The sequence below is a fragment of the Heterodontus francisci genome, chromosome 19 (assembly GCF_036365525.1).
Source record: "Heterodontus francisci isolate sHetFra1 chromosome 19, sHetFra1.hap1, whole genome shotgun sequence".
NCBI classification, from domain to species: Eukaryota; Metazoa; Chordata; class Chondrichthyes; order Heterodontiformes; family Heterodontidae; genus Heterodontus; species Heterodontus francisci.
In genome coordinates this window covers 78,533,435-78,556,007 of record NC_090389.1, presented here as the reverse complement: position 1 = coordinate 78,556,007, position 22,573 = coordinate 78,533,435, and the positions used below count along the sequence as shown (strand labels likewise).

Here is a 22,573-nt window from a genome sequence, read left to right as displayed (position 1 = left end):
CAAATACTGGATGTCAGATAAGCAGTCTGATAATTTAGCAACAGTGGAGGAGTTGAGAGAGGTGGCGGTGAGGTAGAGTTGGGTGTCGTCAGTGTACATGTGAAAACTAACAAAAACAAAATGTGCTGGAAATACTCAGCGGGTCTGGCAGTATCTGTGGAGAGAGAAGTAAAGTTAACATTTCAGGTCAGTGACTTTTCATCAGAACAGGTGAAAAATAACTCTGCGTTCAGATGATGTCACTGAAGGGCAGCATGTAGATGAGAAATAGGAAGGGGCCAAGGATAGATCTTTGGGGGACACCAGAGGTAACGATGTGGGAGCAGGAAGAGAAGCCATTGCAAGTGATTCTCTGACAAGAATGGAACCAGGTGAGAGCAGTCCCACTCAGCTGGATGACGGGGGAGAGGTGTTGGAGGAGGATGGTGTGGTCAACTGTGTCAAAGGCTGCAGACAGGTCGAGAAGGATGAGGAGTCACAGGCACATAGGATGTCATTGAGACTTTGATATGAGCTGTTTTGGTACTGTGTCGGCGCGGAAACCTGATTGGAGGGACTCAAACATGGATTCCGGGAAAGATGGGAATGGATTTGGGAGGCGACTACATATTCAAGGACTTTGGAGAGGAAAAGGAGGTTGGAGATGGGGCAGTAGTTGGCAAGGATGGTGGGGTCAAAGGTTGATTTTTTAAGAAGAGAGTGATGACAGCAAATTTAAAGGAGAGAGGGACAACACCTGAAGAGAGAGAACCGCTAACAATATTGGCTAACGCGGAGACTAGGAAGGGAAGTTGGGTGATCAGCAGTTTAGGGAATAGGGTCGAGGGAGCAGGAGGTGGGTCTCAAGTACAAAATGAGCTCAGAGAGGCCATGAGGGCAAATAGGAGAGAAGCTAGAAAAAGATGCAAGTTCAGGGCTAGGCTATGAAGTTTAGCCAGATGGGCTAGTGGAAATTGGGCAACAATGTATAATGCAAGGCTTTAGTGGGCCTGCTTTGTGACTGAGGCCAGCACAGAAGTAATGCTATATTCCTCAGTCACCTGCACTAGAAAATGGAAGGTGGTCTCAGACCCCTTCTTTCCGTTTTTACTGGTGTCAAGGGGCCTGATGTGCATTTTGAGATGATGGATGGCTAAAACAGCCATGTACCTCATACCAGAGGGAACGAACGAGGGGTGGGAAAATGTAAAGGTATGGGTGGGGATAAAGGCATCAAACATGGGGAAGAGGGAATGGTTGAGCAAATGGGAGCTGCTGAAATATTGTGCTGAACTGAAGGCCAAAAGTTACGCAGTTAGGAGATTGAAATTGGAGTTGTTAGTGACACTGGAGAAGTAAGGTTGGAAGAGGCTCTGTGGGGGTGGGAAGTGAGGAATACTTGGAGGTGGTTGTAAATGACATTGCCAGTGATCAAGACCACGGAGGTACAGAGGCCAGGTGAGAGGGGAAGCTAAGGGGGTGACTGAGAATACCTTTCATTTGCTCCTTCGCTTCCCCCGCATCCCCCACCCCCCACTGTAATTTGCTTTTTCATCTATCAATTATTCTGATGAAGGGATTCAAACAAAGCATTAACCCGTCTTTTCATTTATACAGGTGCTGAATTATCTACTATATACTTGCAACATTTTCTGCTTGACATCATCCAGGACAAAGCAGGCTGCTTGATTGGCATCCCATCCACCCACTTATACCCTCATGGTGCACAGTGGCTGCAGCGTGTATTATCTACAAGATGCACTGCAGCAACTCTCCAAGGCTTCTCCAATAGCATCTACCAAACCCATGACCTCTACTCCCTAGAAGGACAAGGGTAGCAAGGTGCTGAGTTGGAAATATATCACCGTTCCTTCATCATCACTGGATCAAAACCCTCAAACTACCTCCCAACAGCACTGTGGGTGTACCTATACCAAGAAGGCAGCTCACCACCACCTTCTCAAAGGCAACTAGAGGTGGGCAATGAATGCTGACCTTGCCAGTGACGCCCATATCCTGTGAATGAATAAGAAAATATATCTAGGCTGATGTTTGGCACTGGGGAGTGTTGTATTATCAAAGGTACTCTTTGAAGAGATAATAAATCGAGACTATGGCCAGGATTTTATCCGGGTGACGGGGGTCTCTACCTCCGACAAAAGCATTGGCAAGAACACAGCATCGTCCCTTCTGTGGGTGGTCTGCCGAATCAAGTGCAAATTAGGCACTTAACTGGACAGTGGTGGGCCTTGGAGATGTAAGTTCCGCCCTCTGAGAGCTGCTGGCCAATCAGAGGCCAGCAGTTCCTTAACTGAACAGTGCCACTGCAGAGGCAGTGGCTACTGCCAATGGGACACTTACCCAAGGCCGAGGAGCTGTGCTGGACCCAGGCCACAGGTAGGTTAGGGTGGGGGGGGGGGGTTCTCGCAGGATGGGGGCTCTCAACAGGCCCCGCCCCCCCATTCCCGATGCCGGGTCCCTCATTCAGGCACTAACAGCTTTTTATCTAGGGACTCCCCCCCCCACCCCCCACTCACCCCAAAATCGGCAAGCAACCTTCATGTTTCTTCTTGCTGTGCTTACTGTGCAGAGACAGGCCCACCTGCTGCTGGGCTAATTGCAGCGGTGGTGGGATAAGGCGCTTAACTGGGAATTAATTACAGGCCTTTCTGGCTTGGACTTAATTTCGGCGGAAGTAAGAAGGTGGCGGGACCCCTGCCACCAACCCACCCGATTACATGCTCTCCCTGCCACCAACCCACCCGATTACATGCTCTCCCTGCCTCCAAACCCACTGCGGCGGAAGAGCATTAAACTCCCCCCCCGTGGCTGTCTAAGGATCCACTGCACTATCTAAACAGTTCTTCCCCATATCCCGGCCGACATTCCTTCTTCAACCCACAACACAGTAAGAGAAAATTCTAATTGTTTGTTCATTTGTGTGGGTGGGGGCCAAACAGTGAGTCGTCAGAGAAGCTACCAAGGTATTTCTGCCTGAAAGCAAGCATAAATTGAGCTGGAAACTTAAGCAATAATGTTTGCTTGTTGATAAAATATGTATGGACACATTAATAAGTAATGGCTCTACAATATTAAACACAAGTGGGTGGAAACAAAAGAACTTCCGATTAGAAAACTGGACAGTTGGTTTTCTGGTCTACATTTTAGAAATGTGCTTTTAAAAAAAAATCATTGTCATAGTACAGGCATCGTTGACAAGGCTGGCATTTTATTGCTCCTCGCTAGTTGTCTTTGTGAAGGTGGTGGGCCTTCTTCTTGAACTGCTGTGGTCTAGCTGCTGAAGAGACTCTCACAGCACTGTTAGGGAGAGAATTTCAGGATTTTGACAATGAAGGAATGGTGATGAATGTCCAAGTCAGGATGGCGTGTGACTTGGAGGGGATCTCGGAAACGATGTTGTTTGTGCAACCAAATCAAAAACCAGACTATCTGGTCCGAAATTGGATGGGTGGCCACCTTAGTCAAAATCTGCTCACGTTTGTTACTGTATGGCTGGTATTTTTCTCAGTGTCAATTCTTGTATACCTGCAATCCAGATAAAATAATTCATTTATGTCTGAAAACATACAGCTGGGTTTGTGTCCACTCCTGTTTGAGTTTAGTACACTCTGGGTCACATCTCGTACTATTTGGTCTGTGTATGTTTCAGCTTTGACTCTTGTATGTAATGTTAAACTGGATAATTATAAATTAAATGGAGCTGGTATTTGAGAACTAGCTGTGTTGCACTGGTGAGGGAGAAGCCGACATTTATTGGTCCCAGCTTCTCATTATTGTATTTTGTTGAACTATTTAAAAAAGGAACTGGATAGATTTCCAGGTCAGCAGGGAGTAGAGGATTCAGTTCTGAGGGGCTCTGATCATGTTACTGGATTTGCAATCAAATCATGTTTTTTTAAAAATGAAAATCTGTTTCATGGGAGGGCTTCATTATTTGCTTAGTTCAGTCTATGCCATAGCATTAATTACTAATGAGAATAATCATCTACCCTACTTTGCATTCCAGTCTGTTGTTACTCATCTAATTAAAATAATATTGCTTTGCCTAGGATTAAATCCTAGAGAACCAACTGCTTAACACATTCTACATGCATTAAGGAGCATTTCCCAGAACTGGCAATCACTACACAGTTATGAAACAAAGCTCATTGGCAACTACCTCAACAGAATGTTCTTCTTTGGGAAAACAAGGGTCATTACATCTTCCAAGAGCAGTGAAATCTTACCTGGATGAGTTACCAGGAGGAACATTGGTTGGGGGGAGATTTAACATTGGTGAACGGGTGGGTATGGGTACAGGTTGGGGGGGGGGATTAAATGGGCAAAAACATTCCAAGTGCATCGGAAATGTGGCTCCAACCCACCAACTTCTGGGTTTTTTCAGAGGCGGGACAAGAGGCAGGCTGCCAATCCACTCCCAAGAGTGCTCAATTCCCATTGCATTTTGAACATCTAATCTAGGTTGATGCTCCGGTGCAGTACTGAGGTGCCATCTTTCATACAAGATGTTAAACCAAGGCCGGTCTGTCCTCTCAGGTGGATGTAAAAGATTCCCACGGCAAAAGAAGAGCAGGGAAGTTCTCTGTGTGTCTCTCCAACATTATTCCCTCATCAGCACTTAAAACAGATGATCATTTATTTATTTATTTCATTGCAGTTTGGGGAACTTACTGTGGGAAAAAAGACATATGGGTCAGCAGCTAGCTTCAGAAATTAAAATGATGGGTGCGCATTCCTAGTGGTGTAATTTTAGAACCATTAACTGTACAGTGTTGTGACACCTTCTCAAAAGCTTCAAAGCTTGCGATTAAAGGCTTGCATCCTAGAAGCTCTCTAATGAGTCTGCACTTCCGTGCGTGCTGGGGGCACATGCTGGGAAAGCACTGACCTTGCATTCATCTGCCACTACATTTAAAAAAAAAACAAGTAAAGATGCCTTTTTTTTTAAAACATTAATTAAGCGTTTTCCCAGTTAAGAATAAAAACATCCAGCAGTTTGGCTTTGTTTTACATATGGTCTGATCTACTGTCAGCGGCAATTAATGAGACAATTATAATAAAGGTCGCTTCTTCACAGGGTACCCTGTTTGCATAGACTGAGTTCTAATTAAGTGCTACAATTAGAACTCAAGGGACCTGGAGAAAAATAAAGAAGGCAAACTGAACACATTGATAGAGTGAGAGTCTGCAGATTTAGACTTACAGTAATAAATACAGCAGATGAATATTTCATAACAGTACTTGAGGCATGTGGTAACAACTGCGAAAGCAAATAACATCTTGAACACCTTTTTTTTATTCATTCATGGGATGTGGGCGTTATAAGCAAGGCCAGCATTTATTGCCCATCCCTAAATTCCCTTGATGAGTGACACATGTTTTAGGCCTGAACAATGTCAATCAGAGCAAAATTAAGCAAAATAAAAGTACTTAGCACATGGGAGGTTTAAAGTTATTCAAAAGTGATGATGGGTTTTAATAGAGTGAATAGGGAAGAAACTGTTTCAACAGGCAGGAGGATCAGCAACCAAAGGACACAGAATTAAAATCTGTGGGAGGTGGAGAGAAATTTTATTTTTTAACGCAGCGAGTTGTTATGATCTAGTATCCGCTGCCTGGAAGAGTGACGGAAGCTGCTTTAATAGTAACTTTCAAAAGGGAACTGGATATATCCTTGAAAAGGATAGATTTGCAGGGCTAAGAGAATGGGACTAACTGGATAGCTCAGAGAGCCAGCATAGGCAGTTTGATACTATGATGATTTTTAAAGGGCCTCATTTGCACGATCTATTTGGGGGACATGACTGATCTGAAATTGTCACTGGTCAAACTTAGGTCAAGCATTTTAAAATCACTGGTCTCAAATTTCCTGTGGGCTTTTGTCTGAATGTTCCAGCACCTAAAGAAATCACTATTCCCTTTTAACACATTTCAATATACCATCCTACTTTACCACATCAACATTCAGACAGATTGAAACAGATACAAGGACTGCTGTATGTATTGATTTAAATTACAATAGTGACAACAAAGTATCAAATGAGACATTTTGACAAATAAATGAATAGGATGGGAATCGAGGGATACGGTCCCCGGAAGTGCAGAAGGTTTTAGTTTAGACAGGCATCAAGATCGGCGCTGGCTTGGAGGGCCGAAGGGCCTGTTCCTGTGCTGTACTGTTCTTTGTTCTTTGTTCTTTGTCAAGGAGATAGGAACACAGGACTTAGGAATAGGAGTAGGCCATTCGGCCCTTCAAACCTGCCCAGCCATTCAATAAGATCATGCTGATCTGGTTGTGGTCTCAACTCCACTTTGTCTGCCCCCCATTACCCTTGACTCCCTTGTCGATCAAAAATCTAACTCAGCCTTGAATAAATTCAGTGACTCAGCCTCCACTGCTTTCTGGGGAAGAGAATTCCACAGACTAACAACACTTTGAGAAAAAAAATTCTCCTCATCTCCATCTTATTCTTAGACTGTGTCCCCTAGCTCTACTTCTTCTTTGGCCTCCTTGTCTCTAGAGACAATGAGCAAGCGCCTGGAGGTGGTCAGTGGTTTGTGAAGCAGCGCCTGGAGTGGCTATAAAGGCCAATTCTAGAGTGACAGGCTCTTCCACAGGCGCTGCAGATAAAATTGGTTGTCAGGGCTGTTACACAGTTGGCTCTTTCCTTGCGCTTCTGTCTTTTTTCCTGCCAACTGCCAAGTCTCTTCGACTCGCCACTCTTTCGCCCCGCCTTTATGCCTGTCCGCCAGCTCTGGCGATCACTGGTAACTGACTCCCACGACTTGTGGTCAATGTTACAGGACTTCATGTCGTGTTTGCAGATGTCTTTAGTCTAGTCTCCTCCACAAGAGGAAATATCCTTCTGGTATCGACTCTATCAAGTCTCCTCAGGATCTTATATCTTTCAATAAGATCACCTCTCATTTTTCTAAACTCCAATGGGTAGAGGCCCAACCTATTCAACCTTTCTTCATAAGATAAGCCCTCCATCCCTGGAATTAGTTGAGTGAACCTTCTCTGAACTGCTTCTAATGCAATTATATCCTTTTTCGAATAAGGAGACCAAACTGTACACAATACTCCAGATGTGGTTTCACCAAGGTCCTGTACAGCTGCAGTAAAACCTCTTTACTTTTATACACTATTTCCCTTGCAATAAATGCCAACATTCCATTTATCTTCCTAATCACTTGCTGTACCTGCATACTAACCTTTTCATGTACCTGGACACCCAGATCCGTTTGTACCATTGAGTTCTGCAACCTCTTTCCATTTAAATAGTATACAGCTTTTCTATTCTTCCTGCCAAGGTGGACATTATACTCCATTTGGCAAATTTTTGCCCACTCACTCAATCTATCTATATCCTTTTGTAGACTCTTTACCTCCTCTTGACAACTTACTTTCCTTCCTATCATGATGTCATCAGCAAATGTAGCTACAATACATTCAGTCCCTTCATTCAAGTCATTGATATAAATTGTAAATAATTGAGGCTCCAGCATTGATCCCTCTGGCACTCCACTAGTTACAGCTTGCCAACTTGATAAAGACCCATTTATCCTACTCTCTGCTTCCTGTTAGCTAATCAGTCTTTTATACATGCTAATATGTTACCCCTACACCATGTGCCGTTATCTTGTGTAGTAAGCTTTGATGTGGTACCTTATCAAATGCCTTTTGGAAATCCAAGTACACCACATCTACAGGTTCCCCTTTATCCACCTTGTTGTCACTTCCTCAAAGAACTCTAATAAATTAGTTAAATACAATTTCCCTTTCGCAAAACCATGTTGACTCTGTCTGATCACATTATGATTTTCCAAGTATCTGGTTATAACCTCCTTAATAATGGATTCTAGTGATTTCCCTATGACAGATGTTAGGCTAACTGACCTATAGTTTCCTGCTTTCTGTATCCCGCCTTTCTTGAATGAAGGTAGTTTCCAATCCACTGGGTACCTTCCAGAATCTAAGGAATTTTGGACGATTGTAACCAAAGCTTCTACTATTTCTGCAGCCATTTCATTTAAGACCCTAGGATGCAGGCCATCTGGTCCTGGGGACTTGTCAGCCTATCGGTCTAATATTTTTCCCAGCACCTTTTCCCTGGTGATGGTGATTGTTTTAAGTTCTCCCCTCCCTTTCACCCTTGATTTTCAAGTATCTTTGGCAGGTTTTCTAAGTCTTCCATAGTGAAAACAGACACAAAAATCCTGTTCAATGCCTCCGTACCATATACTTGTTTTCCATTATCAATTCCACAGACTCACTCTCTACAGGACTAAAATTAGTTTTAGTTACTCTTTTCCTACGTAAATACTTGTAGAAACTCTTACTATCTTTTTATATTACACGATAGTTTTCTCTTATACTCTACTTTCTCCCTCTTAATTATGTTTTTCATCATTCTTTGCTGGTTTTAAAAATCTGTCCAGTCTTCTGACCTACCACTAATCTATGCAAATTTGTACAGTGTTTCTTCTAATTTGTTACTATCCTTAACTTCCTTATTTAGCCACAGATGATGCGTCCTTCTCAAAGAATCTTTCTTTCTCACTGGGATAAATCTTTGTTGTGAATTATTAAATATCTCTTTTAAAGTCTGACACTACATCTCTAATGTCTTACCTTTTAACCTAGTTTCCCAGTTCACTTTAGCTAGCTCTGCCTTCATACCCTTGTAATTGCCTTTACTTAGGTCTAAAACACTAGTCTAAAACCCACACTTCTCCCCTTCAAACTGAACATGAAATTCTATCATGTTATGACTGCTGTCGCCTCGAGGCCCCTTTACCATGAAGTTATTGATTAATCCTGTCTCATTGCACATTACCAGGTCTAGAATAGCCTGCTCCCTAGTTGGTTCTGGAACGTACTGCTCTAAGAAATTGCCCTGAATACACTCAATGAACTCATTTTCCAGGCTACTTTTGCCAATCTGATTTGCCCAATCTACATGTAGATTAAAATCACCCATGACTATTGTGGTACCTTTCTACATGCCCCATTTGTTTCTTCCTGTATACTGTGTCCTACAGTGTAGCAACTTTCAGGGGGCCTATAAACTACTCCCACAAGTGCCCTCTTACCTTTCCTCCTCTTATCTCTACGCAAACTGATTCTACATCTTGCTCTTCCAAGCTAAGGTCATGTCTTGCAACTGTACTAAAGACATGCTTAATTAACAAAGCTACCCCGCCACCTTTTCCTAGCTTCCTGTCTTTTCAAAATGTCGAAAACCCTTCAATATTCAGATCCCAGCCTTGATCACCTTGCACCATACCTCTGTAATGGCTATCATATTTATTTCAAATTGTGCTAACAATTCATCCATTTTGTTACGAATGCTGCGTGCATTCAGATACAGAGCCTTTAACTCTGTCTTTTTACCATTTCTGCAATCTTTGGCCTTATCTGCCAGTTCTCTCTCTTTGGCCTCCTTATCTCGAGAGACAATGGATAAGCACCTGGAGGTGGTCAGTGGTTTGTGAAGCAGCGCCTGGAGTGGCTATAAAGGCCAATTCTAGAGTGACAGGCTCTTCCACAGGTGCTGCAGAGAAATTTGTTTGTCGGGGCTGTTACACATTTGGCTTTCCCCTTGCGCCTCTGTCTTTTTTCCTGCCAACTACTAAGTCTCTTCGACTCGCCACACTTTAGACCCGCCTTTATGGCTGCCTGCCAGCTCTGGAGGATGCTGGCAACTGACTCCCACGACTTGTGATCAATGTCACAGGATTTCATGTCGCGTTTGCAGACGTCTTTAAAGCGGAGACATGGACGGCCGGTGGGTCTGATACCAGTGGCGAGCTCGCCGTACAATGTGTCTTTGGGGATCCTGCCATCTTCCATGCGGCTCACATGGCCAAGCCATCTCAAGCGCCGCTGACTCAGTAGTGTGTATAAGCTGGGGATGTTGGCCGCCTCGAGGACTTCTGTGTTGGAGATACGGTCCTGCCACCTGATGCCAAGTATTCTCCGGAGGCAGCGAAGATGGAATGAATTGAGACGTCGCTCTTGGTTGACATAAGTTGTCCAGGCCTCGCTGCCATAGAGCAAGGTACTGAGGACACAGGCCTGATACACTCGGACTTTTGTGTTCCGTGTCAGTGCGCCATTTTCCCACACTCTCTTGGCCAGTCTGGACATAGCAGTGGAAGCCTTACCCATGCGCTTGTTGATTTCTGCATCTAGAGACAGGTTACTGGTGATAGTTGAGCCTAGGTAGGTGAACTCTTGAACCACTTCCAGAGCGTGGTCGCCAATATTGATGGATGGAGCATTTCTGACGTTCTGCCCCATGATGTTCATTTTCTTGAGGTTGATGGTTAGGCCAAATTCATTGCAGGCAGCCGCAAACCTGTCGATGAGACTCTGCAGGCACTCTTCAGTGTGAGATGTTAAATCTGATAGTGCAGTCATACATTTGTATGCTCAGTCCCTTCCTGCCACACTCTGGTTATCATTACTCAGATCGCTACCCTGCTCTATTACTTCATTGTTTCCACCTTCTCACATGAACCCTTCCCCCCACTATTTAATTGAGATGGACTAGTATGGTTCCAGGAATGAGAGATTTTAGCTACAAAGTTATGTTGGAGAAGCTGGGGTTATTCTCCTTGGATCAAAGGAGATTGAGGGGAGATTTGATAGAGGTGTACACAATTATGACAAGTTTAGACAAGGTACTGCAGCACCTGTGGAAGAGCCTGTCACTCCAGAATTGGCCTTTATAGCCACTCCAGGCGCTGCTTCACACTGACCACCTCCAGGCGCGTATCCATTGTCTCTCGAGATAAGGAGGCCCAAAGAAAGACAAGGTAGACAAAGAAAAACTGCTCTATTAGTTGATGGTACAAGGACTAGGGGACACAGATTTAAGGTTTTGGGCAAGAGATGCAGTGGGAATGTGAGGATGAACCTTTTTAAGCAGCGAGTGGCAATGACATAGAACTCGCTGCCTACAAGGGTGGAAGTGGAGATGGTGAATGATTTCAAAAGAATATTGAATGGGCACTTGAGGGAAATAAATTTACAGGGCTACAGGGATAAAGCGTGTGAATGGGACTGGCTAGATTGCTCTGCAGAGAGCTGGCATAAGTTCGATGAGCCGAATGACCTCTTTCTGTGCTGTAATGACTATGAAAATAACTAAGTGACTGGATTGCATTCAGATTTAAACTAGTTTTTAAATTTCCCATGCTTCAGGGCTTGGCTGTAGCACAGAGCTGGCAAAGATATGTTGGGCTGAAAGGCCTCCTTCTGTGCTGTAAACATTTTTCGTTCTGTGATTTTGCCCCATCAGTTATTGCAGCTCCCCAGAGTGTGGGAGGTTGGAATTCAGTGAAATGGGAAAAAAATGTACTGTCCAGGATAAAGCTCATTTCATCTACTAGCTTAAATATCCAACTGTCCACCACCAACTTACTGTTTCTGCAGTGTGTACTAGCTACAGGATGCACTGCAGTGACTCATCAAGGCTTCTTTGGCAACACCAACACAATCTGTGACTTCCATCACCACCATCTAGAAGGACAAGGGCAGGTGCACGGGAACAAATACACCTCCAAGTCACACACCATCCTGACTTGGACATATATCCCTGTTCCTTCATTGCCATTGGGTCAAAATCATAGAATCATGGAATAGTACTGCACAGAAGGAGGCCATTCAGCCCACTAACTCTGTATCGGCTCTTTTGAAGAGCAACCTAGTTATTCCCACTCCCCTGCTTTTTGCCCATATCCCTGCCATTTTTTATTTATCCAATTCCCTTTTGATAGCCACTATTGAATCTGTATCCACCACCCTATCAGACAGCGCATTCCAAATCCTAACCACTTATTGCATGAAAAGTTTTTCCTCATGTCACCTCTGGTTCTTTTGCCTTTCACCTCAAACCTCAATGTTCTGAAATTATATACCCTTCAGCCATTGGAAACAGTTTCTCTTTATTTACCCTATCTAAACCCTTAATGATTTAATAATAAACACCTCTATCAATTCTCCTCTTAGCTTTCTCTGTACGAAGGAGAACAATCCCAGCTGTCCCTGCTTAACTGCATTGTGGGAGCATTGTCACCACAGGGATTGTAGTAGTATAAGAAGGTAGCTTATTATCACCTTCAGAAGAGCAACTATGGATGGGGAATAAATGGTGGCTTTGCCAGCAATGCCCATGCCTCAAGAATGAAAATAATTGCTATCATTTAAGAACTTCCTTAAAGGGAGAAAGCTTATATCTGATACTTTTTTATTTGTAACTGGCAACAAGGCTTTGCTTATAATGTGCCCTGCCTTTGATAATGGACCATTAAAGAAGAAATACAGTCATCGCAGACCACAAGTAAAGGACAACTTCAATAATGGGTGCACAGTGGTGAGAAATACATGCCTTCCCATGGGCAATTAGGGATGGGCAATAAATGCTGTCCTAGTCAGCGATGCCCACATCCCATGAATGAATAACAAAAATGTCACAGTCAAAACCTGATGTTAATTTAACTTGGTTTGCTCAAGTGTGCGAGGCCAAATGAAAACCAGATTTTATTCACTCAGTAAAGTCCAAATCTAAATTGAAGAAACGGGAAGAAAAGTATGGAAATGAGCTAAGGTTCACGGAAGGTTGAGCCTTAAACTTTAACTGCTATCCTGACAGTCAATTCAAACTACTTGCTGTGTTAACTTGGCTCTATTGGGAGCAATCTCACTTGAGTCTGAAGGTGATGGTTTCAAGCACCATTCCAAGACTTAAGCACATAATCTAGACTGACATTTTATTGTCAGTGGTGACATTCTTCAGATGAGATGTTAAAACATCTGCCTCTTATGGTATTTTAGGTGGACTTTAACGATCCCATGACAGCATTTGGAGTTGACCCGGCTAACATTCTTCCCTCTTCCAAGCCATTGATCTCATTGCTCTTTGCAAGATCTTGTGTGAAAAATGGTTACCGTGCTTCTGACATATCAACAGTTCCTAAACTACAAAGAAATTCATTGTGTCTGAAGCACTTAGAGATGTTCTTGAGAGATTAGATTAGCTTAGAGATACAGCACTGAAACAGGCCCTTCGGCCCACCGAGTCTGTGCCGAACATCAACCACCCATTTATACTAATCCTACACTAATCCCATATTCCTACCAAACATCCCCATCTGTCCCTATATTTCCCTACCACCTACCTATACTAGTGACAATTTATAATGGCCAATTTACCTATCAACCTGCAAGTCTTTTGGCTTGTGGGAGGAAACCGGAGCACCTGGTGAAAACCCACGCAGACACAGGGAGAACTTGCAAACTCCACACAGGCAGTACCCGGAATCGAACCCGGGTCCCTGGAGCTGTGAGGCTGCGGTGCTAACCACTGCGCCACTGTGATGTTGAACTTTCTTTTCATTTTATGTTTTGGATGAGTCAAACTTCAATATCAGTTTAGAAAATAACTCCAAATGTAATTAGAAGTTACACAAAGTTAAAATAATCAGCTATTACTTGCAATTAAATGCCTACCAGTGCATTCTCAGGTTTGATTAGATTGGCTAATTACAGCTCACATTGCTGGGTAGCTCTAGTGACTACCTCATAATTATACACAAATCTTTTCCTTTTCTACATTTGACTATATATATTGGTCTATTGCGTGCATGTTTCATAATTTCTGCAGCAGTGTGCATTGTTTTACATTTATATTCACATTAAATTCCAGGTACCATTCCATAGGACATTCACATTTTTGAAGCCTCTGTTAAATGCTATCAATCTCTAGTGCAGTGATCACTTGGCTACATGGTTCGGTATAGACAGAAGATTCTTTTTTAAGTATGACTGGAATCCACAGTGTAAACAGCCCCAAAGAGCTCAACCCTACTGGGCGTGGTTTGGCCATTAAAACCAACTCTACTCCCTATTAAACAAGCCAATATGCTATTAACCCAATGGGCCTTAAGCTCCTTTAAAAATCTCAGATGCAGACGTGAATGTCTTCTGTAAATCCAAGGTATATTTATCCTGTCATTTAAATTAATACTGCATTAATAATTCAAGAAATTTATGAGTCATATTTTATTGCTTCTAAATCCTATATGGCTTCATGCTATTTAGATCAAAACATTGATAGTGTCTGGTAAAATGTTTTTGAGCAATATCAATTACAAATAATTGATATACAATTGCTTTATTAACACCTCTTTCTTTTTATCAATATCAGGATTATAATAGCTATCCCCCAGTCTGTTGGCAAAACATTTGTATTTATGGGATCCTTAAAAGTATTAACCAGAGCTTCAGCTCTTTCCTTGCTTATTTCTCTAGGATTCTGTATCTTAATATATTCATATACACTGAAGACAATTAGGGTAAACAATGCATTTTTTACACTCACAGCACTCACTGTAAGTGCATATTGTAAGACGACACATTGTCAGACTATGATTTTCTGTCTGTTAATTTAAATGGATGTAAAATCATGGGTTGGGGTTACACACCATCATGATATGCAGCCTCAGCATTTGCCAAGTGGGGAGAAATCGGTCCCTGTTGCATTTCAATTCTGGGGAAAAAATAGGTGCTGGGGAGGAACAACTTCCAGCTGCAATATCTCAAACCTGTATCCCCCCCCCCCCCCCCTGTCCCCCTGGAATTTGTCAGACAGCACCACCTGAGAGTCCAGAGTGCCTGCCTAAAATAAGTGTTAGACCTCTTGTTCCTGTAGTACTGAGCAGCCTTTACTCTGCATTTAACCTGTACTGGAACTGATCAGGGAATGCTTAATGCTAACACTAGATGCAACATTTGGAAAATCCTCAGTTTCACAGAGGGGAACTACAGTGACACTGACAATGCATCCAACCCTCTGTATTGTTTATGAACAGTGTGAAGAGTAAATGTTCTAGAACAGAAGCTGTGGACATACATAAGCTGCTGCCTGCCAGATATAGTGAGAAACTACAGTCACTGCCCAATAGATATAACAAGAAACAATTTTCCACCATCTGCTAGACATGTCAAGGAACTGCTAGCCACTGCATGTTACATATAGCAAGGAATCACTAGTTAGTTTGTTAAATGTAGCAAGGAGCTATAGAGAATAAAGTTAAAGAATGGAAGAGAGGAAGGAACACTTCAATAATGTTTGCTACGAGGTTGACTTGCTTTGCTTTTCACGTCTTCAAAGCCGAGAAATAGCTCAGCTTAGGCATATTAGCAAGCAGCATTTTCCAGTCTAATACTATATCACATACAACCTCAGCTCCTGCATGGGGCAAATAATGCCGATGTAACCAGCATTTATGCTGTTTGTTTACTGCAATTTACATAGACCTGTAAAACTTGTAATTACTTGGTTAAAAATGCCACACAAAAATTAATAAACCTTTGTGTACATCCAATTAAACAGACAATTAACGGGTACAGAATGAAGTGCTTTATTCCATTTCGCTCTCTGTTGAAGCAACCCTACATTAATATCAGCAACCGTCATCTACTAGAAACTAATGCTCATTCATTGTGAACATAACTAAGAGCAGGACCCATTCAATAATGCAATTATTCATGGAGGGACCTGGGAGGCAGACAAGCTGATAAGCAATTAAGGAACTATGGTTTTTAAATTCCAATTAATCTTAAATTAATCATTCAAACTATACATTGACATGAATCCAGTTTTGTTTAAAGAAGTTATTGGTTTAATTAGTATTACAAGCACTGAAATAAATTTGCATCTGAATTGTTTTCCATTGTATAAAAGCAAACCAACTTACTGCAAAATAGGACTATAACTGTACAATGGGTTGAAAGCTCTTTTGTCAGCAGTGTCCATGGATACCATCAGTTTTCTCTATAGCTGTTGGTAAGTTTTATAATCAGCAAAGTGAGGGATGTCAGTGCTGTGGAATGGAATATTTTCATACTTCTGGCATTCAGTTTCAGCATCAAGCACTTCCAAGTCAGATGTAGTCAGGGTTAGATACTCAGCAAACTACATTATTGGGGACCAATAATCCATTACAATCCAAGCCTCGGAACTTGCCCCGACAGCACTTGTGACATCAAGTAGCGATCAGCCAGAATATTTTCCAACTTGACATAGCGTGACAGAAGTTACCTGTTTAGTTCCTTCCAAAAACTCTGGACTCTTGCCCTCACCTCCGCCCTCTGCCAGCTGCTCATTCTTGCTTAAAGCCAAAAACCTAAATATCAACAATAACTAACTCGCACCTAGGCAACATCACCCATTTCTCTCACTCAAACCTTCATTCAGACTTTTGTTACCTTCATAGTTGACTTTTTCCAATGTTTAACCACTCCAGTCTCCGAGCCTTACCATATATAACCTCCAACTTGTTCAAAATTCTTTTATCTGCATCCTGTTACACAGCAAGTTCTATTTGTCCATCACCCTTGTTCTGACTTACCTGCATTGGCTGTTTATTCCTCTTTCCATCCTTCTTCTGACTCTGGACTGTGCAGTCTGCTGGATTGGCACTTCATCTAATAGCCCAAACATCCACCCATCCACCAATGGCGTACCATGACTGCAGTAACTCAGCAAATCCTCATCAGCAGCAATTCCCAAATCCATGACCTCCACCACCAAGAAGGATAAGGCGAATTTGAACACCGACACCTTCAAGTTTCCTTCCGAGTCACATGCCAGCCTGACGAGACATTTTTGGCCATTCTTTCATTGTCACCGGGTCAAAGTCAGAGAACCTCCTATCTAACAGCATTACAGGAGCACCTTCATCACACAAATTGCAGCAGTGAAAGAAGGCGGCCGACCACCATCTTCTGAAGGGCAACAAATGCTGGCCTTGCTAGTTATGCCCACCTCCTGAAAATGATTAAGAAAATGGCCCTACCTTTATTCCATTATCACTGGCAGAGCTTTCAGCCATGTCACCCTTACACTCTGGAAATTTCTGCCTCAACCTCCCTGCCTGACGACCTCACTCATCAACATCAAAAGCCTCTTCAAAGTCTATCTCTTGAACTGTGGCATTGGTCTCCCCCAACTCCTCTCTATTGCAGCTCGGTGTCCTAGTCTCCCCTTTGAACTGCCTTGGGACATTTGCACTCTATAAATGGCAGTTGTTGATAATTCCATATCAGCAGAGTGCAGTGAAGGCTATAGCCACTTTAGATGTTTGTTGAGAAGCTTATTGTTCACTTCTGGAAAGCTGGTGTGCATTTGTCAACCAGCTCCTCCTCACCCTACTACAGCTCTGAGTTAGATCCACTTGGACACCTACCCGAGTCTTATTGTGGCTTCTTTAGTCTGTTCCTCCCCAGCCACTAGCAGAGTCCTGCCATGATTTCCTGAGTTGGTGCTGTCCAGCCTCTTACCCCATGCCCCACACTGGCATCTGTTGAATCCTGTTGCTGCTGAAATGATTGAATGCGACTGAATACTGTGGGAAGGCATTCTCGAAACCCCTGCCAGAAAGAATTCTCCTCCATGATGTGCAGTAAACCCATGTTAAAATTGCTGCCGTCACATGGCATATCACTCATTCTTGTGGCTTTTTCATATCACTCAGAAGAGACATATATCCCATCTGTATGGGACAGATTTAAACCCAAATCATGGCATTAAAACGATAATATCCCAGCCAACACCATCACCTAAACCATCTGGTCTGAGACAGTGAACTGGGTTTTGTGTAGGAGACAGGGCTCCCGGCACCGGGCTGAAAAGACGGGGGAAGCCCCACCTCGGCCTTTTCATGTCCCCGGAGCGATCCTCCAGTCTTTTTACATCTAAGGTTCATGAGCCGGGATCCCTGTCCCTTTAAAGACAGGGATTCCACCTCCAAGACCTGCTGGCCAATCAGAGGCCCAGCAGCTCGGCAGTATCGGTAGTGCCACCGGGTGCGGTGCCCACTACCGTTATTGCAGCGGCATTGGACCCAGGCCCAGTGCGTTTCGTGAAGTTCCTGGACACCTCTGCCTCTCTGCCTCTCATTCCTCCTTTGGTACACTCCTTATAACCTACCTCTTTGGCCACGCTTTTGCCCATCTGCCCTAGTGACACCTTATGTCGCTCCTTGTCAAATTTTGCTTTATAATGCCCCTGAGGGGATGATATGTTGCATTAAAGGCACTAAATAAACAAAAGTAGTTGTTGTTATCTTCCACCCACCAATGAGTAATTTTACAATGCAAGTGTAGTGCTCGTCATTGGTCAGGAGTAATCAGCTTCACAAAGGATGTTTCAAAGATGTCATTCTTTAAAGTCTAGAGACTTGATTGGTTGAAAAGCTGATCGTTGGCCCAGTTTATAGCCAATCACCTACCAAACTTGATTGATATGATTCTAGCCCAGGAATGGAGGTTGGATTGATGGAAGCATAGGATGAAGGTAAACATAACTAAATAAGAAGTTAAATAGATAGAATAAGATATAAAAAAGTTTAAATTGTGAGAATTGGCATTGCCATTTTTCATATCATTTTTCTTATTGTCCTGTCCCCAGCTAATTTTCTTATTCTTTCTCTTTGTCACTTATGATGGGGAGGGTTTGGAGGTTACTTTTTGTTAACCTCATGGTTCTGCACTCAACATTTCTTTAAAAGATTCAATTGGAACCGTAGAGATTTACGCACAGAAGGAGGCCATTCTGCCTATTAAGCTGTGCTAACTCTTTGCTGGAGCAAACTTACATGAATCTCACTGCTCTGTTCTCTCCCGATACCTTTGTGTATTTCTCTGCTTCAAATATTTAACCAATTTGGCTTAAAAAATGCAATAGGCTCTGCCTGAACCACCCCTGTGGCAAAGCATTCCGTACTCCAGTGATTCTCTGCATTGAGAAATTTCTTCTAAACTCTCTCCTCACTTTTTACACTGTATTTGAATTTTTCAGACAGGCTGAATCTGAGAGGCAGTGAGATTTGGCTCCATTTCAGTAACTTGACGACAATCGGCCTCAGTACCTGCTGTTTTAAATGCCACAGATATTGTAACTACTATAGTCCTTTTATGTTAATCTAAGTTTCTATTAGAAACAAAACAAAAATGATAAACTTCTAGTGGCCAAAATTTTCAGTGATGACGTAAAATCCATGCATCAAGGCCTGCATCATTGTGTCCTAATCCATGTATAGACATTGTGTCTTGCAGAAGATCATCTCCTCTTTTAACACCAATACTCTCCAAGATATCTCCATTCATCTCATTCTGGCCTCTTGAGCATCTCCGATTTTAATCCCCCCGCCATTGGTGGCTGCGCCTTCGGTATGCTTAGGCCCCAAACCCTGGAATACCCTCCCTACATCTCTCTGTCACTCTACCTCACTTCTCTCCTTTAAGACACTCCTCAAAACCTACCTCTTTGACCAAGCTTTTGTTCATCTGACCTAATATCTCCTTATATGGCTCAGTGTCATTTTGTTGTATAATGCTCCTGTGAAGCGCCTTGGGACATTTTAATAAGGTTAAAGGCACTATATAAATATAAGTTGTTGTTCCCAATACATTTAACTGCTAAACAAACAAATTGCTCTCATTGCTCTTCATTACAGGATTAGCCGAGAAGCTTAAACAAAGTAATGCATCACAAACGACAAATGGAGCCGTAAACCCTCACAATGGATCTTGGCTCATCCACCTTTTATTTATTCGAAGTCAGAGTGGTATTTGTTCCAACAGTTTAATTGCCACTTAGAGGGAAAGGTTGAATAAATGACTGCCAGGTAAGCAAAACTTCAAAAAGAAATGCACTTTTACCACTATTTTTAGACCTATACAAGTTAGACAAGTAGTGCTCCACTTTAGGTTATTAAGTTCTGTGGAAACATATCCTCTGGTGAGCAGCGAGCAGCTGATACATACAACAACAATCTTTTGGAAAAAAAACTAAATTCAATAACAATTTGCATTTATATGGAGTCTTTACCATAATAAAACATCCCAAGGCACTTCTCAGAGGTGAAAACATGTCAAACAGTAATAGAAGACCTTTGGGAGGCAAGGCTCAGAGGTGGTTATAGCTAGAGGAGGGTTTGAAGCTGGAGAGAGAGTGGGAACAAGGAACAGCGGATCCTTTTTTAAAATGGGGGTGTTGATGGTAGACAGAGATGTTAGTTGGATGGTATGTAATGACCGTGCGTAGCTTGCTCTTTAAGCTTGGCCATCATAGTATCATACAGCACAGAATGAATCCATTCAGCCCATCGTGCCTGTGCTGGCTCTTTGAAATATTGCTATGAGTTTCTAATATTTTGTTAAATTTTGAGAATGTGTGTTTGAAACCGAAAAAGATTCCATAGAAGCTGGACCTTTTGGGTTTTTTTTTTAAAGGATGTCACCAGAAGGTTTGGACTGAGTTTGAACTGTAGACAGTTACTGGAATGCACCTGTTTTCAAATAAAAACCCAGCAAGGGTTGTTTCGACTTGGACAGATGTTTACAAAGAAGTGACAAGCCAAGATTTATAGATGCCAGGAGATTGGGACTTCTGGAAAGTTTTAGTTTCAATTTGAACTGTTAAAAAGGACAGTTGGTGGTTTTGCCTACAACAGAAGAAGACTCTGCTCATCTCTCTTGAAAACCAATCCTGTATCTCCAGTGTTTCAGATTCCTATTTCCTTCTGTATTTGAAGAAATCCTGCATGTTTGCAGAAACCTTTGCATGTTGAATGTGTGGAACTGAAACCTTGTTGCTGCACTCCTGCTGTAAGACCTATTTGGAGCCTCAGTAGCTGCATTGCATGGAAAGCCTACTCAAACTAATCATCAACATCGCCTGGAAAGAACTGTTATAGGAAGATCCTAGTGACAGTCACCTATACGCATTTGGGATGCCTAACCAAAACAAAGGACATCTTTCCATATCTTCTTTTCAGCCTAAGTGTTTTTTAAAATTCCTTCTATTTCTTTGTAACAGGTGTACACAATAATCCCTTTTATTTTTTCCTGGTTAACTGGTGTGTATGTATATATGTGTATGTGAGGGATAGGATAAATAAGGGGCTTTAATATTGCAATTTGTGTGTATGTTTTACTTTATTATTGGTTAAGAATTGGTTTATAATAAATGGATAATTTTATTGTTTGTTAAAGAAACCTGGTTGGTGTGTTTATTCTGGGGAAAAATAGAGTACGTGATTGTAAGTGGGAAAATTTAAATGTATGCTGTGACCTGTGGAGAAGTGGGACTAGAATAAACAGTGCAGTCCTCCCGCCTCAGTTGTAACACTATCCAATTAGTTCCACTCCCACAGTTCTTTCCCCATAGCCCTGCAAATATTTCCCTTTTAAGTATATATCCAAATCCTTTTGAAAGTTCCTACTGAATCAACTTCTATCACTGTCTCAGGCAGTGCGTTCCAGATCATAACAACTCGCTGCGTAAATAAATTCTCCTCATCTCCCCACAGGATCACAGAATTGTTACAGCACAGAAGGCAACCATTCAGCCCATTGTGCTTGCACAGGCTCTCTGAATGAGCAATTCACTTTGTGCCATTCCCCTGCCTTCTCCCCGTAACCCTGCACAATTTTCCTTTTCAGATAACAGTCTAATTCCCTTTTGAACGCCTCAATTGAACCTGCCTCCACCATACTCTCTGGTAGTGCATTCCAGATCCTAACCACTCGCTGCGTGAATATGTTTCACCTCATGTTGCCATTACTCCTTTTGCCAATTACCTCTAATCTGTGTCCTCTCATTCTTGATCCTTTCACGAGTGGGCACAGTTTCTCTCTATCTATTCTGTCCAGACCCCTCATGATTTTGAATACCTCTAACAAATCACATCTCAGACTTCTCTTCCCAAGGATAACAGTCCCAACATCTAATATCTATCTTCATAGATGAAGTTCCTCATGCCTGGAACCATGCTTGTGAATTTTTTCTGCACTCTGTCCAATGCCTTCAGATCTTTCCTAAAGTGCAGCGTCCATAACTTGACACAATACTCCCCTCTGGTTCCTTTGCCAATTACTGAAATCTATGTCCTATGGTTTTTTTTCATTCATTCATGACAATTCGGCGTCGCTGGCTATGCCAGCATTTATTGCCCACCCCTAATTGCCCTTGAGAAGGTGGTGGTGAGCTGCCTTCTTGAACCGCTGCAGTCCATGTGAGGTAGGTACACCCACAGTGCTGTTAGGAAGGGAGTTCCAGGATTTTGACCCAGCGACAGTGAAGGAATGGCGATATAGTTCCAAGTCAGGACGGTGTGTGACTTGGATGGGAACTTGCAGGTGGTGGTGTTCCCATGCATCTGCTGCTCTTGTCCTTCGAGGTGGTAGAGGTCGGGGGTTTGGAAGGTGCTGTCTAAGGAGCCTTGGTGCATTGCTGCAGTGCAACTAGTAGATGGTACACACTGCTGCCACTGTGCGTCAGTGGTGGAGGGAGTGAATGTTAGTGGATGGGGTGCCAATCAAGCGGGCTGCTTTGTCTTGGATGGTGTCGAGCTTCTTGAGTGTTGTTGGAGCTGTACCCATCCAGGCAAGTGGAGAGTATTTCATCACACTCCTGACTTGTGCCTTGTAGATGGTGGACAGGCTTTGGGGAGTCAAGAGGGGAGTTACTCGCCTCAGGATTCCTAGCCTCTGACC

General features: G+C 42.8%; 1 long non-coding RNA gene across 1 annotated transcript in view; it reads right to left on the bottom strand.

Moving 5' to 3' along the window:
• LOC137380410 (uncharacterized) overlaps positions 1-16,060 on the bottom strand; it is a 50,227-nt gene extending 34,167 nt beyond the window's left edge. The window contains exon 1 of the long non-coding RNA XR_010977017.1: positions 15,769-16,060. This is a non-coding gene — a long non-coding RNA (uncharacterized lncRNA). The remainder of the gene's footprint in view (positions 1-15,768) is intronic.
• Between the last annotated feature and the right edge of the window lie 6,513 nt (positions 16,061-22,573).